Here is a 14949-nt window from a genome sequence, read left to right as displayed (position 1 = left end):
GTCAGGTTTGTGCACAGCATAAGGTTCCCCGTTCCTTGCCCATCGGGCAACTTATGCCCTTAAATGTTCCTCTCAGGCCGTGGTCTCATATTTCCATGGATTTTGTGGTTGACCTTCCCCTTTCAGCCGGATTCCGAGTCATATGGGTGGTAGTGGACCGTTTTAGTAAAATGGCTAATTTTATTGCTCTTCCCCGATTGCCTTCTGCCCAAGGGTTGGCAGTTTTGTTTCTCCGCCATGTATTCAGGCTTCATGGGTTGCCTACTGATATTGTTTCTGATCGGGGTCCACAATTCATCGCACAATTCTGGAAATGTTTTTGTGCCTCATTGAAGATGAAATTGTCGTTAACATCCGGTTACCACCCACAATCCAACGGGCAAACCGAACGAGTTAACCAATCATTGAAACAATATTTGCGCTTGTATTCAGCCAAACTCCAGAATGATTGGTCCGAGTTTCTTCCGTTGGCTGAATTTGCTTACAATAATTCTTGTCATTCCTCCACTAAAGAGTCTCCATTCTTTTCAGTTTTTGGTTTTCACCCCAGAACTAATTCTTTTTTTCATCATTCCTCAGTCTCCTCGCTTACCTTAACCTCCCATTTCAGAGCCATTTGGAAAAAGGTGCACCTTGCTCTCAGAAAAGCGGCCTTTCGAGAGAAGAAATTTTCTGACTGGCTCCGACGTCCTTGCACTTTTAAGGTGGGAGATAGGGTGTGGTTGTCGACTCGCAACATCAGGCTTCGACAATCCTCGGCTAGACTGGGACCCAAATTTATTGGGCCATTTCTTATTATTAAAAGAGTCAACCCAGTTGCCTTTCGGTTACGTTTACCAAGATCTCTCAGGATTGGAAATACGTTTCATTGTTCCCTGTTGAAACAATACGTTTCTGCCAGTAGATTTCCTCGGAAGATCTCTCAGGGTAGATCTCCAGTGGATGTACAGGGACAACAGGAGTTCTTGGTAGAGAAGGTACTCGATTCCAAATTGTCTCGGGATCGGCTGTATTTTCTGGTTCACTGGAAAGGCTATGGTCCGGAGGAAAGGTCTTGGGTCCTGGATAAGGATCTTCATGCCCCGAGGCTCAAGAGGGCATTTTTTCGGGAATTTCCTCAGAAACCTGGCTTTAGGGGTTCCTTGACCCCTCCTCAAGGGGGTGGGGTACTGTTAGGCGCCGGGGTCCGCTTGATGGTCTGCGCGGCCCGGCGCCTAGCAACTAGAGACGCCGTGCACGTACAGCCGCCGGCTCCCTAGCAACGCTAGACGCCGGGCGCGCTGAGCCGCACGGACCCTAGCAACGGGGACGCCACTGGCGGACCGCGTTCCCCGTTGCTAGGCTTTAGGAAATTAAGATATTCACCTGCTCTCTGGCCGTGCAGCAAGGCAGCTGCACGGCATTTATTCTAATCAGCCTTTAGCAGCTGATTGGAGGACTCCTTGTTAAATACACTCCCAGGGCTTCTCACAGACGCCGGTAATAGCTTCCTGCATGCTGCCTTTGTTTGCTGAGAGTCTGTTTCCAGTCCTGCTGTATCCGGTCATTCCAGTCCTCAGAAGTCCGGTATTCGGGAGTTGTCATCTCATCCCAAGAGGTCGTTTGGTTCCCTGGAGTCCTGACTGATCACCGTTTTATATCCAGTGGTGTTCGTGAGTTGCGGCTCTGCCGTGTGTTGCGGCTCAGCCGCTTTACCTTTTATATTTTGTGTTTGGAGCATTTGCGGAGGGTTCCGCTTCCACAAGTCCTCTCTGGTACTCGGCGGTGCCGGGTAGGAGAATTGGACAAGTGGATATTTTGGTTGTCCTTTTCCCTGGCGGTTTCTCCGCACATATTATAGTTTTGAGTTTGCTTAGCCCCTGGCCTGGTTGTTTAGTTAGAGGGCCTCTTGTTATCACCCTGTCTCGGGTTTCCCTTTGTCTCTCATTAAGACCGGGGGGCATCGAAGTTGGGCAGACATAATCCGCCCTTCAAACGCGGCTGCCAAGGGCTCAAGAAACCATAGTCTCGCAGGGGATTTCTGACAACACGGGTGAGACAACAGAGTTAGGGCACCAGGGGCTATTTTCCTGTCCTGCTCCCTTCCCCAGCATTCCGTTTCAGTGCTCCGGTCCTTGCCATAAGATCTCCTCTGACCAGAGTGCTGGAATCATAACACCTACACACTTGACACACCAATTTTTCAGCAAACCTCTAATCTGTGTCTGATGAAACAATATGCTGAAAGCACAAATTTGGCTGTGGGGAAGGGGGATTTATTAATGATAATGTTGTGGGGAAAAGGGAGAAATATATTAATTAATAAGACTTCTTCCAGACATGCATCAACATCCCGAGGCTATGCTGGTGAACGCGCATCAACCAGGAATTTTGGAATGTCTGAATGCAAACAACCCAGGACTAAGTCCCGGGTCCATGAACCTGCTCCCAACCAGGGTCACGGAGCTGAGACCCGAAAATTTGTCAATGTACTAGACCCGGCAAATTTCCAGGTCTGATGTCTGAAAGGGGTCTAACAATGGTTAAGGAGGGAGGTTGAGAATTACTAACATCCTGGGGAATTTAGGGGATTTTAGTGTCTCCCATATTATTAAAAATAAATAAGTGGAGTCCCCTCAAAAAAATCAAAAATCAGCCCTGGACTCCTCAGCTTGTTCTGGTAATGGAAATTAGGGAGTACAACCAACGTGGGGTTCTACTTGTTTTCTAAAAAAACAGCCCTAGGCTGAACTGCTCAACACATTAAACAGCCCCAAAACTAGTCAGCCCAGGGCTGTAATTCCTCGGAAAGTGGGAACCCCTAAAAATAAATGGGGGACCCCCTCCTGAGCAACAACCAGGCTTAGTTGGGGCTATGCCTGTACCCTTGATATGCCCCGCATTCTTGGTATATTATTATTGTTCTTTACAGGCAGCCTACAGATCCCAACAGACCAGCCCTGGCATGCCGGCACTTGGAGAACCACAATTTCCAGCATGCCCGGACATCAAGGCACCTGTAGTCTGCCTGAAAAGAAAATATAAAAATAAAGACAAGATACCTAATGTTGAAATAATTTATTGGGCAGCACTTTCACCTTGAGAATGGTGGCCTTTAAGTTCTCTTGCATTGCCACCAACTCTCCAGGACTTGTGGCTCCTGCGGCATCTTCTTCACTCTTCACCTGAGGATCAGTGGCCTGTAAGCTCTTTTGCATGGCTGCTGCCTCCCTATAGTGTTTTCCTTTCTTCTCTTCACCTGGGAGGGTGTCGGCCTGTAAGCTTTTATGCATAGCTAACGTCTCCCCACAACGGTTTCCTCTTCTCTCTTCACCTGGAGGTGCCGTCCCTCCCATGATTTCTGGTATTTTCACCTATAAAGTGGTAGACTTTAAGCTCTTTTGGATGGCTGGTGCCCACCAGGACATCCTCCGCCATCTTCGGTCTTCAGGAGCTCTTCCTTGCTCCTCCTCCGTCATCGGACTAACAGCCACTAGCTCCCACTGGCTAATATTAGCTGGCACAATGAGTTGTGGTGATACCGTGGCGATACAGTGGCTCACCGCGATTGGCCATCTAGAATTGAAAAATTAGCACTGCTGTGCCATTTTTAAATCTGGAAATGCCGCCACAGTAGTCTGCTGCCAAACACTGCACTAATGGCTGTAGGGGATCCTCCGGGATACAGGCCCGCCACCATGTCTATTGCGTCCGGCCACCATGTCCAACACCACTTGCTGGATCTCACACCACCGTCACAGAGACAGTATGTAGAGCTGCCAGGACTGGAGATTGGTCACCTGCTCTTGTCTCAGCATTCTACACACTTGTGTATTGGTTGGCGGTCGGGTCTTAAGGTTTTTAAGCATGTTTAAAAACCAGGAGACCTGACAGGCAACCAGGATCGAGGAAAAGAATCTTTTAGCGGAGTGTACACACTTGTCCAATGTCGGACAAACCGGTCAGTCGGGAGTCGGATCTGCCAAGGATTGGACAAATGTGTACCCAGCTTTAGGGTGCCTTGAGGACTGCGCTTGGGAACTACTGAACTAATCAAATCTCCTAATTTTTACACTTAAAAGTTGTGTCCAGGCATTTATTTTTATTGCTGTTGCCTAACTGTCATTATGAACTACAGTGCAGACATTAATCTCTGGCTTGAAATGTACATTTATCAGATTCTCTGCAGTGATAAGGGATAAAGGGCATGTCCACTCAATAGTTTCCAACACTCAAATACTCCAGTTGAAATTATGAGTTATTTATAAATAAGGACTTGCTGCTGGTCCCTTATGTGTGAGAATGTTTTTGTACTCTAACCCGATTTTGAATTTACAGTACGGATTTGGACACATGAAAGCAGAAGTATGAGGGGCGTTCCGAGATGGTGACTGGGAGGTAACAGGGAGGTGGCTTACAGGGCTGTTTATAGTCAATTTGGCTCGCAGTGCGAGATTTAAAAATGTCCCCCCAACATTAAAAAAGATTCACCCCCCCATAGATATAAAAACAAAGGTGACGTGGCCCGGTTAGAATGGGCGTGGCCTCATTAAAATGGACGTGACCTTGTCTGAAAAGACTACCTTACACCCCAGTTTTTGACCCTGCACCAACAGATCACGGCCACCACAGGTAAAAATATAAAAATCTACTATATTAAGCCCCACACAGTAATTAGAGATGTGCACCGGAAATTTTTCGGGTTTTGTGTTTTGGTTTTGGGTTCGGTTCCGCGGCCGTGTTTTGGGTTCGAAAGCGTTTTGGCAAAACCTCACCGAATTTTTTTTGTCGGATTCGGGTGTTTTTTTCAAAAAACCCTAAAAAACAGCTTAAATCATAGAATTTGGGGGTCATTTTGATCCCAAAGTATTATTAACCTCAATAACCATAATTTCCACTCATTTTCAGTCTATTCTGAACACCTCACACCTCACAATATTATTTTTAGTCCTAAAATTTGCACCGAGGTCGCTGGATGACTAAGCTCAGCGACCCAAGTGGCCGACACAAACACCTGGCCCATCTAGGAGTGGCACTGCAGTGTCACGCAGGATGGCCCTTCCAAAAAACACTCCCCAAACAGCACATGACGCAAAGAAAAAAAGAGGCGCAACGAGGTAGCTGTGTGACTAAGCTCAGCGACCCAAGTGGCCGACACAAACACCTGGCCCATCTAGGAGTGGCACTGCAGTGTCAGGCAGGATGGCCCTTCCAAAAAATACTCCCCAAACAGCACATGACGCAAAGAAGAAAAAAAAGAGGCGCAATGAGGTAGCTGTGTGAGTAAGCTAAGCGACCCTAGTGGCCGACACAAACACCTGGCCCATCTAGGAGTGGCACTGCAGTGTCACGCAGGATGGCCCTTCCAAAAAACACTCCCCAAACAGCACATGACGCAAAGAAAAAAAGAGGCGCAATGAGGTAGCTGTGTGACTAAGCTCAGCGACCCAAGTGGCCGACACAAACACCTGGCCCATCTAGGAGTGGCACTGCAGTGTCAGGCAGGATGGCCCTTCCAAAAAATACTCCCCAAACAGCACATGATGCAAAGAAGAAAAAAAAGAGGCGCAATGAGGTAGCTGTGTGAGTAAGCTAAGCGACCCTAGTGGCCGACACAAACACCTGGCCCATCTAGGAGTGGCACTGCAGTGTCACGCAGGATGGCCCTTCCAAAAAACACTCCCCAAACAGCACATGACGCAAAGAAAAAAAGAGGCGCAATGAGGTAGCTGTGTGACTAAGCTCAGCGACCCAAGTGGCCGACACAAACACCTGGCCCATCTAGGAGTGGCACTGCAGTGTCAGGCAGGATGGCCCTTCCAAAAAATACTCCCCAAACAGCACATGACGCAAAGAAGAAAAAAAAGAGGCGCAATGAGGTAGCTGTGTGAGTAAGCTAAGCGACCCTAGTGGCCGACACAAACACCTGGCCCATCTAGGAGTGGCACTGCAGAGTCACGCAGGATGGACCTTCCAAAAAACACTCCCCAAACAGCACATGACGCAAAGAAAAAAAGAGGCGCAATGAGGTAGCTGTGTGACTAAGCTCAGCGACCCAAGTGGCCGACACAAACACCTGGCCCATCTAGGAGTGGCACTGCAGTGTCAGGCAGGATGGCCCTTCCAAAAAATACTCCCCAAACAGCACATGACGCAAAGAAAAAAAGAGGCGCAATGAGGTAGCTGTGTGAGTAAGCTAAGCGACCCTAGTGGCCGACACAAACACCTGGCCCATCTAGGAGTGGCACTGCAGTGTCACGCAGGCTGGTCCTTCCAAAAAACACTCCCCAAACAGCACATGACTCAAAGAAAAATGAAAGAAAAAAGAGGTGCAAGATGGAATTGTCCTTGGGCCCTCCCACCCACCCTTATGTTGTATAAACAGGACATGCACACTTTAACCAACCCATCATTTCAATGACAGGGTCTGCCACACGACTGTGTGTCACGATCCGGGTATCTGGACGCCATTTCTTACCCATCAGATGCCTCCTAAGGCTGGCTCAGCGCTCCAGGACCGGATCCCATCTGTTATCCTAATGTTCACATTCCTGCATCCTCTCCTGTCTCTCTGAGACGCTGTCACAGTAACGCCATATTACATCTGGCATGGCATCTCCCGCGGCCTCCGCCGCCGTCCCTGAGCTTCTGTATGCAGAGTGTCAGAGTGGCGATTACGTCAGCCGCGGCCTCCGCTGTGTCCGCGTGGTTGGATGTGCACTTGTCAGCCTGGCGTCTCCTGTCTCCAGTGGCCGGCGCCGCCATTACTGTTTTCATTACCACATGGATTACAAACCAAACTTCCCTCCAAGTGTCTGCATGGGCGCAGCCATCTTGGATTCTGTCAGCTGATCATTTCCTCCAATCTGTTGTCAGTATTGTTAATCTGCATAATTGCCTAGCCAATCCCTTCCTTGCTGCAGGTATAAATACACTGTGCCTGAGCAAGGAAGGCGTCAGTGCTTTGGTTGTCAAACCTAGTTCCTGTTTGTCTCTCTCCTGTGATTGTCTTCCAGGTTCCAGCTCCTGTCTCAAGACTTCCACCATAGAGACCCGCACCAGCATTCCACCTGCGGTGTAGCCTGACTCTCCAATCCATTGTGGATTCATCTGTTTCCAGCTACAACATTACCTGCTTCCAGCTCAGCTTCCAGCAGAGTACAGCTTCCCTTAAAGGGCCGGTGTCCTTTCTACACTTTACCACTCTCCACCGGTATTATTATTTCTCCGCTCTCAAGTTCTACATTTCAGTTCATATTTCATCGCTCCCAAGTTCATTTATTATTTAACTGGTTCCAGCCAGTATCCACTCCGTGCTAACAACAGTCTGGTTCCAGCCAGTATCCACAGCAGCCGTTTTATCTTCAGCAACCCAGCTTTTCCTGGAACACCAGCTGGCACAATCCTGGGTTATCTCCATTGCTACAGTCGGGCCTGGTAAGGACTTTCCATCTAGAATATTATAAGAACTATCTCACACTACCAGTGCCCTGTGGCTCCTGCCATCCTGTAGTACCCAGGAACTGTATTTATTCTTTGCTGACTTTTACGTTTTCTTTTACTGCTGCTGTGTTGCGGAGTTGTCATAATAAACATCATTGACTTTTATCCAAGTTGTCGTGGTCACGCCTTCGGGCAGTTATTATTCATATTACTTACATGTCCAGGGGTCTGATACAACCTCCCAGGTTCCGGTACATCTCAGCCCCTACAACTGAGGCTGCCTCCCGTCAGCTCAGGCCCTCAGTTGTGACAGTAAGCACTGACCTAATGAATCCAGCCGGAGACCAGGATCAAGCGGCCAGGCCGATGCAAGAACTGGCAGCCCGACTAGAACATCAGGAGGCTGCACAGGGCCACATCATCCGCTGTCTCCAGGATCTCTCTACTCGGCTGGATGGGATTCAGACAACTCTCCGTGGATCAGGCGCGTCTGGTGCGTCAACCACAGTGACTCCAGCTATAACCCCACCCACCTTACCCATTTCTGCTCCACGTCTTCATCTTCCAACGCCAGCAAAATTTGACGGATCTCCAAGATTCTGCAGGGGATTTCTCAACCAGTGTGAGATTCAGTTTGAGCTACAACCTGGCAATTTTCCCAGTGACCGTACAAAAATTGCCTACATTATTTCTCTTCTCAGTGGCTCAGCCCTTGATTGGGCATCACCGTTATGGGAGAGGTCCGACACCCTGCTATCTTCCTACACTGCCTTCGTGTCAACATTCAGGCGCATCTTCGACGAGCCAGGCCGGGTAACCTCAGCTTCATCCGAGATTCTCCGTTTACGCCAGGGGTCACGTACTGTAGGACAATATCTGATACAGTTCCAGATCCTGGCATCCGAACTGGCATGGAACGACGAGGCCCTGTATGCTGCATTCTGGCATGGCTTATCTGAGTGTATTAAAGATGAGTTAGCTACCAGAGACTTACCTTCTAAGTTAGATGAGCTAATCTCACTCTGCACGAAAGTTGATTTACGTTTCAGAGAGAGAGCAACTGAGCGTGGAAGATCATCTGCTCCAAAATCTTCTGCTCCTCCTCCTCGTCAACTGTCACCATCTAAAGATGAGCCCATGCAACTTGGCCGTTCCCGTTTAACTCCTGCTGAGCGCCGAAGACGTCTCTCCGAGTCTCTCTGTCTCTATTGTGCAGCTCCGTCTCACACCATTAATGCCTGTCCCAAACGTCCGGGAAACTCCAAATCCTAGCTCGCCAAGGAGAGGGCCGGCTAGGAGTAATGATCTCCTCTCCATCTCCTCAAGATTGTAATCTCCCAGTCTCGCTTCAAGTTGCTCAACGTTATCGGAACGTCATTGCCCTCCTTGATTCCGGAGCAGCTGGGAACTTTATTACCGAAGCCTATGTTAAACGGTGGTCCCTACCCACCGAGAGACTTCCTTCGTCCATTTCTTTAACTGCCGTGGATGGCAGCAAAATTTTTGATGCAGTTATTTCTTTAAGGACTCTACCAGTTCGTCTGAGAGTGGGAGTTCTTCATTCCGAACTTATTTCTTTTTTAGTGATTCCAAGAGCCACACATCCTGTGGTCCTGGGCCTTCCATGGCTCCGTCTTCACAATCCTACAATTGATTGGACGACTACGCAAATCCTGGCATGGGGTTCCTCCTGTGCTGAGACATGTTTGTTTAAAGTATTGCCTGTCTGTTCTTCCTCCCCCAGGTCGTCTGATGTTCCACCTCCTCCATATCAAGATTTCACGGATGTGTTCAGTAAAGCTTCTGCTGATATCCTTCCTCCTCATAGAGAATGGGACTGCCCGATTGATCTCGTTCCAGGGAAGGTTCCACCTCGAGGCCGAACTTATCCGTTGTCTCTGCCTGAGACGCATTCTATGGAGGAATATATTAAAGAGAACCTAGCAAAGGGGTTCATTCGACCTTCTTCTTCTCCAGCCGGCGCAGGCTTCTTTTTTGTAAAAAAGAAAGATGGTGGTCTGCGGCTGTGCATTGACTACAGAGGTTTGAACGACATTACCATCAAGAACCGTTATCCTTTACCCCTGATTACTGAGCTCTTTGACAGAGTTAGCTGAGCTACCATCTTTACAAAGCTGGACTTGAGAGGTGCATACAATCTCATCCGGATCCGTGAGGGTGACGAGTGGAAGACCGCCTTTAACACCAGTGACGGACATTATGAGTACCTCGTCATGCCCTTCGGATTGAGCAATGCTCCAGCTGTCTTCCAGCATTTTGTCAATGAGATCTTCAGAGACATTCTATACCGTCATGTCGTGGTCTATCTAGACGATATCCTCATTTTTGCCAACGATTTAGAGGAACATCGTTTTTGGGTTAAAGAGGTTCTGTCCCGTCTCCGTGTCAATCATCTCTATTGCAAATTAGAAAAATGCGTCTTTGAAGTCAAGTCCATTCCGTTTCTAGGGTACATTGTGTCCGGTTCCGGACTAGAGATGAATCCTGAGAAACTACAAGCAATCCAAAGTTGGCCGGTACCCTTAACCCTCAAAGGGGTCCAGAGGTTCTTAGGGTTCGCCAACTATTACCGAAAGTTTATACGAGACTTTTCCACCATTGTGGCGCCTATTACTGCTTTCACTAAGAAGGGTGCTAACCCGTCCAAGTGGTCTGAAGAAGCCATGCAAGCATTTCATCTTTTAAAACAAAGGTTCATCTCTGCGCCTGTTCTGAAACAGCCTGACATCGACTCTCCTTTCATCTTAGAGGTGGATGCCTCCTCCGTTGGAGTAGGAGCGGTGTTATCTCAGAGGGCTAAAGTTGGCCATTTACACCCTTGCAGTTTCTTCTCCCGGAAGTTCTCCCCAGCTGAGCGCAACTATGCCATTGGCGACCAGGAGTTGCTAGCCATCAAGCTCGCTCTAGAAGAGTGGAGGTATCTGTTGGAGGGAGCTTCTCATTCAATCACCATACTTACAGACCACAAGAACCTTTTATATCTGAAAGGCGCACAATGTCTCAACCCTCGTCAGGCCAGATGGGCACTTTTCTTTTCCAGGTTCGATTTTAAACTCCAGTTCTGTCCGGGCTCTCAGAATCGCAAGGCCGATGCCCTTTCCCGCTCATGGGAGCAAGAAAATGAGTCAGAGTCTTCAGACAAGCATCCTATTATAAATCCGTTGGCATTCTCCACGGTAGGGATGGACTCTACGCCCCCATCAGGGAAAAGTTTTGTGAAACCGATGCTAAGGAAGAAGCTCATGCATTGGGCCCATGCTTCCCGTTTTGCCGGACATACAGGTATCCAAAAAACCCTGGAGTTTATCTCTAGGTCCTATTGGTGGCCAACACTGAAAAAGGACGTCTTGGAGTTTATTGCATCTTGCCCAAAGTGTGCTCAACATAAGGTATCCCGCCAGTCGCCTGCGGGGCAACTGGTTCCACTATCTGTTCCCCGTCGACCTTGGACCCATTTGTCGATGGATTTTATTACGGATTTACCCATGTGCAACAAGTTCAATACCATCTGGGTGGTAGTTGACCGGTTCACCAAGATGGCACACTTCATTCCTCTCACCGGTCTTCCGTCAGCTTCCAAGTTGGCTCAAGTATTCATACAAGAGATCTTCCGACTCCACGGTCTTCCTGAAGAAATTATCTCAGATCGAGGAGTTCAATTCACGGCCAAATTCTGGCGAAGTTTATGTCAAGTCCTCCAAGTCAAGCTAAAGTTTTCCACGGCTTACCATCCTCAGACCAATGGTCAAACCGAGAGGGTGAATCAGGACTTGGAGGCCTTCCTCCGCATCTATGTGTCCTCCTCTCAAGATGACTGGGTTCAATTACTTCCCTGGGCCGAGTTCTGTCATAACAACCAGTATCATTCTTCATCTGCTTCAACACCATTCTTCACTAACTTTGGATTCCACCCTAAAGTCCCTGAGTTCCAATCGCTTCCAGCAACTTCTGTTCCCGCAGTGGATATCACCTTGCATCAGTTTGCCAACATCTGGAAGAGCGTACGATCAGCTCTGCTCAAGGCATCGTTCAGGTACAAGAAGTTTGCGGATAAGAAGCGTCGAGCAGTTCCTGCTCTCAAGGTGGGTGATCGGGTATGGTTATCCACGAAGAATTTGAGGTTAAGAGTTCCCAGTATGAAGTTTGCACCTCGCTATATCGGTCCTTTCAAGATTGAACAAGTCATCAATCCTGTTGCTTACAGACTTCAGTTGCCTCCCTTCTTAAAAATACCCAGGACATTCCATGTTTCCCTGTTGAAACCGCTGATCTTGAATCGGTTTCATTCCTCACTTCCTCCAACTCCGAAAGTCCAAACTCAACGAGGCGTTGAGTATGAAGTGGCCAAGATCCTGGACTCACGTCACCGTTACGGTCAACTACAGTATCTTATTGACTGGAAGGGTTACGGCCCTGAGGAACGTTCATGGACCAATGCTTCTGATGTCCATGCTCCTGCCTTGGTCCGGAGATTCCATTCCAAGTTTCCTCAAAAGCCAAAGAAGTGTCCTGGGGCCACTCCTAAAGGGGGGGGTGCTGTCACGATCCGGGTATCTGGACGCCATTTCTTACCCATCAGATGCCTCCTAAGGCTGGCTCAGCGCTCCAGGACCGGATCCCATCTGTTATCCTAATGTTCACATTCCTGCATCCTCTCCTGTCTCTCTGAGACGCTGTCACAGTAACGCCATATTACATCTGGCATGGCGTCTCCCGCGGCCTCCGCCGCCGTCCCTGAGCTTCTGTATGCAGAGTGTCAGAGTGGCGATTACGTCAGCCGCGGCCTCCGCTGTGTCCGCGTGGTTGGATGTGCACTTGTCAGCCTGGCGTCTCCTGTCTCCAGTGGCCGGCGCCGCCATTACTGTTTTCATTACCACATGGATTACAAACCAAACTTCCCTCCAAGTGTCTGCATGGGCGCAGCCATCTTGGATTCTGTCAGCTGATCATTTCCTCCAATCTGTTGTCAGTATTGTTAATCTGCATAATTGCCTAGCCAATCCCTTCCTTGCTGCAGGTATAAATACACTGTGCCTGAGCAAGGAAGGCGTCAGTGCTTTGGTTGTCAAACCTAGTTCCTGTTTGTCTCTCTCCTGTGATTGTCTTCCAGGTTCCAGCTCCTGTCTCAAGACTTCCACCATAGAGACCCGCACCAGCATTCCACCTGCGGTGTAGCCTGACTCTCCAATCCATTGTGGATTCATCTGTTTCCAGCTACAACATTACCTGCTTCCAGCTCAGCTTCCAGCAGAGTACAGCTTCTCTTAAAGGGCCGGTGTCCTTTCTACACTTTACCACTCTCCACCGGTATTATTATTTCTCCGCTCTCAAGTTCTACATTTCAGTTCATATTTCATCGCTCCCAAGTTCATTTATTATTTAACTGGTTCCAGCCAGTATCCACTCCGTGCTAACAACAGTCTGGTTCCAGCCAGTATCCACAGCAGCCGTTTTATCTTCAGCAACCCAGCTTTTCCTGGAACACCAGCTGGCACAATCCTGGGTTATCTCCATTGCTACAGTCGGGCCTGGTAAGGACTTTCCATCTAGAAGATTATAAGAACTATCTCACACTACCAGTGCCCTGTGGCTCCTGCCATCCTGTAGTACCCAGGAACTGTATTTATTCTTTGCTGACTTTTACGTTTTCTTTTACTGCTGCTGTGTTGCGGAGTTGTCATAATAAACATCATTGACTTTTATCCAAGTTGTCGTGGTCACGCCTTCGGGCAGTTATTATTCATATTACTTACATGTCCAGGGGTCTGATACAACCTCCCAGGTTCCGGTACATCTCAGCCCCTACAACTGAGGCTGCCTCCCGTCAGCTCAGGCCCTCAGTTGTGACACTGTGACTGAAATGACGGGTTGGTTTGGACCCCCACCAAAAAAGAAGCAATTAATCTCTCCTTGCACAAACTGGCTCTACAGAGGCAAGATGTCCACCTCATCATCATCCTCCGATTCATCACCGTGTACATCCCCCTCCTCACAGATTATCAATTCGTCCCCACTGGAATCCACCATCACAGCTCCCTGTGTACTTTGTGGAGGCAATTGCTGCTGGTGAATGTCTCCATGGAGGAATTGATTATAATTCATTTTAATGAACATCATCTTCTCCACATTTTCTGGAAGTAACCTCGTACGCCGATTGCTGACAAGGTGAGCGGCGGCACTAAACACTCTTTCGGAGTACACACTTGTGGGAGGGCAACTTAGGTAGAATAAAGCCAGTTTGTGCAAGGGCCTCCAAATTGCCTCTTTTTCCTGCCAGTATACGTACGGACTGTCTGACGTGCCTACTTGGATGCGGTCACTCATATAATCCTCCACCATTCTTTCAATGGTGAGAGAATCATATGCAGTGACAGTAGACGACATGTCCGTAATCGTTGTCAGGTCCTTCAGTCCGGACCAGATGTCAGCATCAGCAGTCGCTCCAGACTGCCCTGCATCACCGCCAGCGGGTGGGCTCGGAATTCTGAGCCTTTTCCTCGCACCCCCAGTTGCGGGAGAATGTGAAGGAGGAGATGTTGACAGGTCGCGTTCCGCTTGACTTGACAATTTTCTCACCAGCAGTTCTTTGAACCCCTGCAGACTTGTGTCTGCCGGAAAGAGAGATCCAAGGTAGGTTTTAAATCTAGGATCGAGCACGGTGGCCAAAATGTAGTGCTCTGATTTCAACAGATTGACCACCCGTGAATCCTTGTTAAGCGAATTAAGGGCTCCATCCACAAGTCCCACATGCCTAGCCGAATCGCTGAGTGTTAGCTCCTCCTTCAATGTCTCCAGCTTCTTCTGCAAAAGCCTGATGAGGGGAATGACCTGACTCAGGCTGGCAGTGTCTGAACTGACTTCACGTGTGGCAAGTTCAAAAGGTTGCAGAACCTTGCACAACGTTGAAATCATTCTCCACTGCGCTTGAGACATGTGCATTCCACCTCCTATATCGTGGTCAGTTGTATAGGCTTGAATGGCCTTTTGCTGCTTCTCCAACCTCTGAAGCATATAGAGGGTTGAATTCCACCTCGTTACCACTTCTTGCTTCAGATGATGGCAGGGCAGGTTCAGGCGTTTTTGGTGTTGCTCCAGTCTTCTGTACGTGGTGCCTGTCTTCTGTACGTGGTGCCTGTACGCCGAAAGTGTCCCGCAATTCTTCTGGCCACCGACAGCATCTCTTGCACGCCCCTCTCGTTTTTTAAATAATTCTGCACCACCAAATTCAAGGTATGTGCAAAACATGGGACGTGCTGGAATTTGCCCATATTTAATGCACACACAATATTGCTGGCGTTGTCCGATGCCACAAATCCACAGGAGAGTCCAATTGGGGTAAGCCATTCTGCGATGATCTTCCTCAGTTGCCGTAAGAGGTTTTTAGCTGTGTGCGTATTCTGGAAAGCGGTGATACAAAGCGTAGCCTGCCTAGGAAAGAGTTGGCGTTTGCGAGATGCTGCTACTGGTGCCGCCGCTGCTGTTCTTGCGGCGGGAGTCAATACATCT

The sequence above is a fragment of the Pseudophryne corroboree genome, chromosome 8 (genome assembly GCF_028390025.1).
Source record: "Pseudophryne corroboree isolate aPseCor3 chromosome 8, aPseCor3.hap2, whole genome shotgun sequence".
Lineage (NCBI taxonomy): Eukaryota > Metazoa > Chordata > Amphibia > Anura > Myobatrachidae > Pseudophryne > Pseudophryne corroboree.
This window is presented reverse-complemented; position numbering follows the sequence as displayed.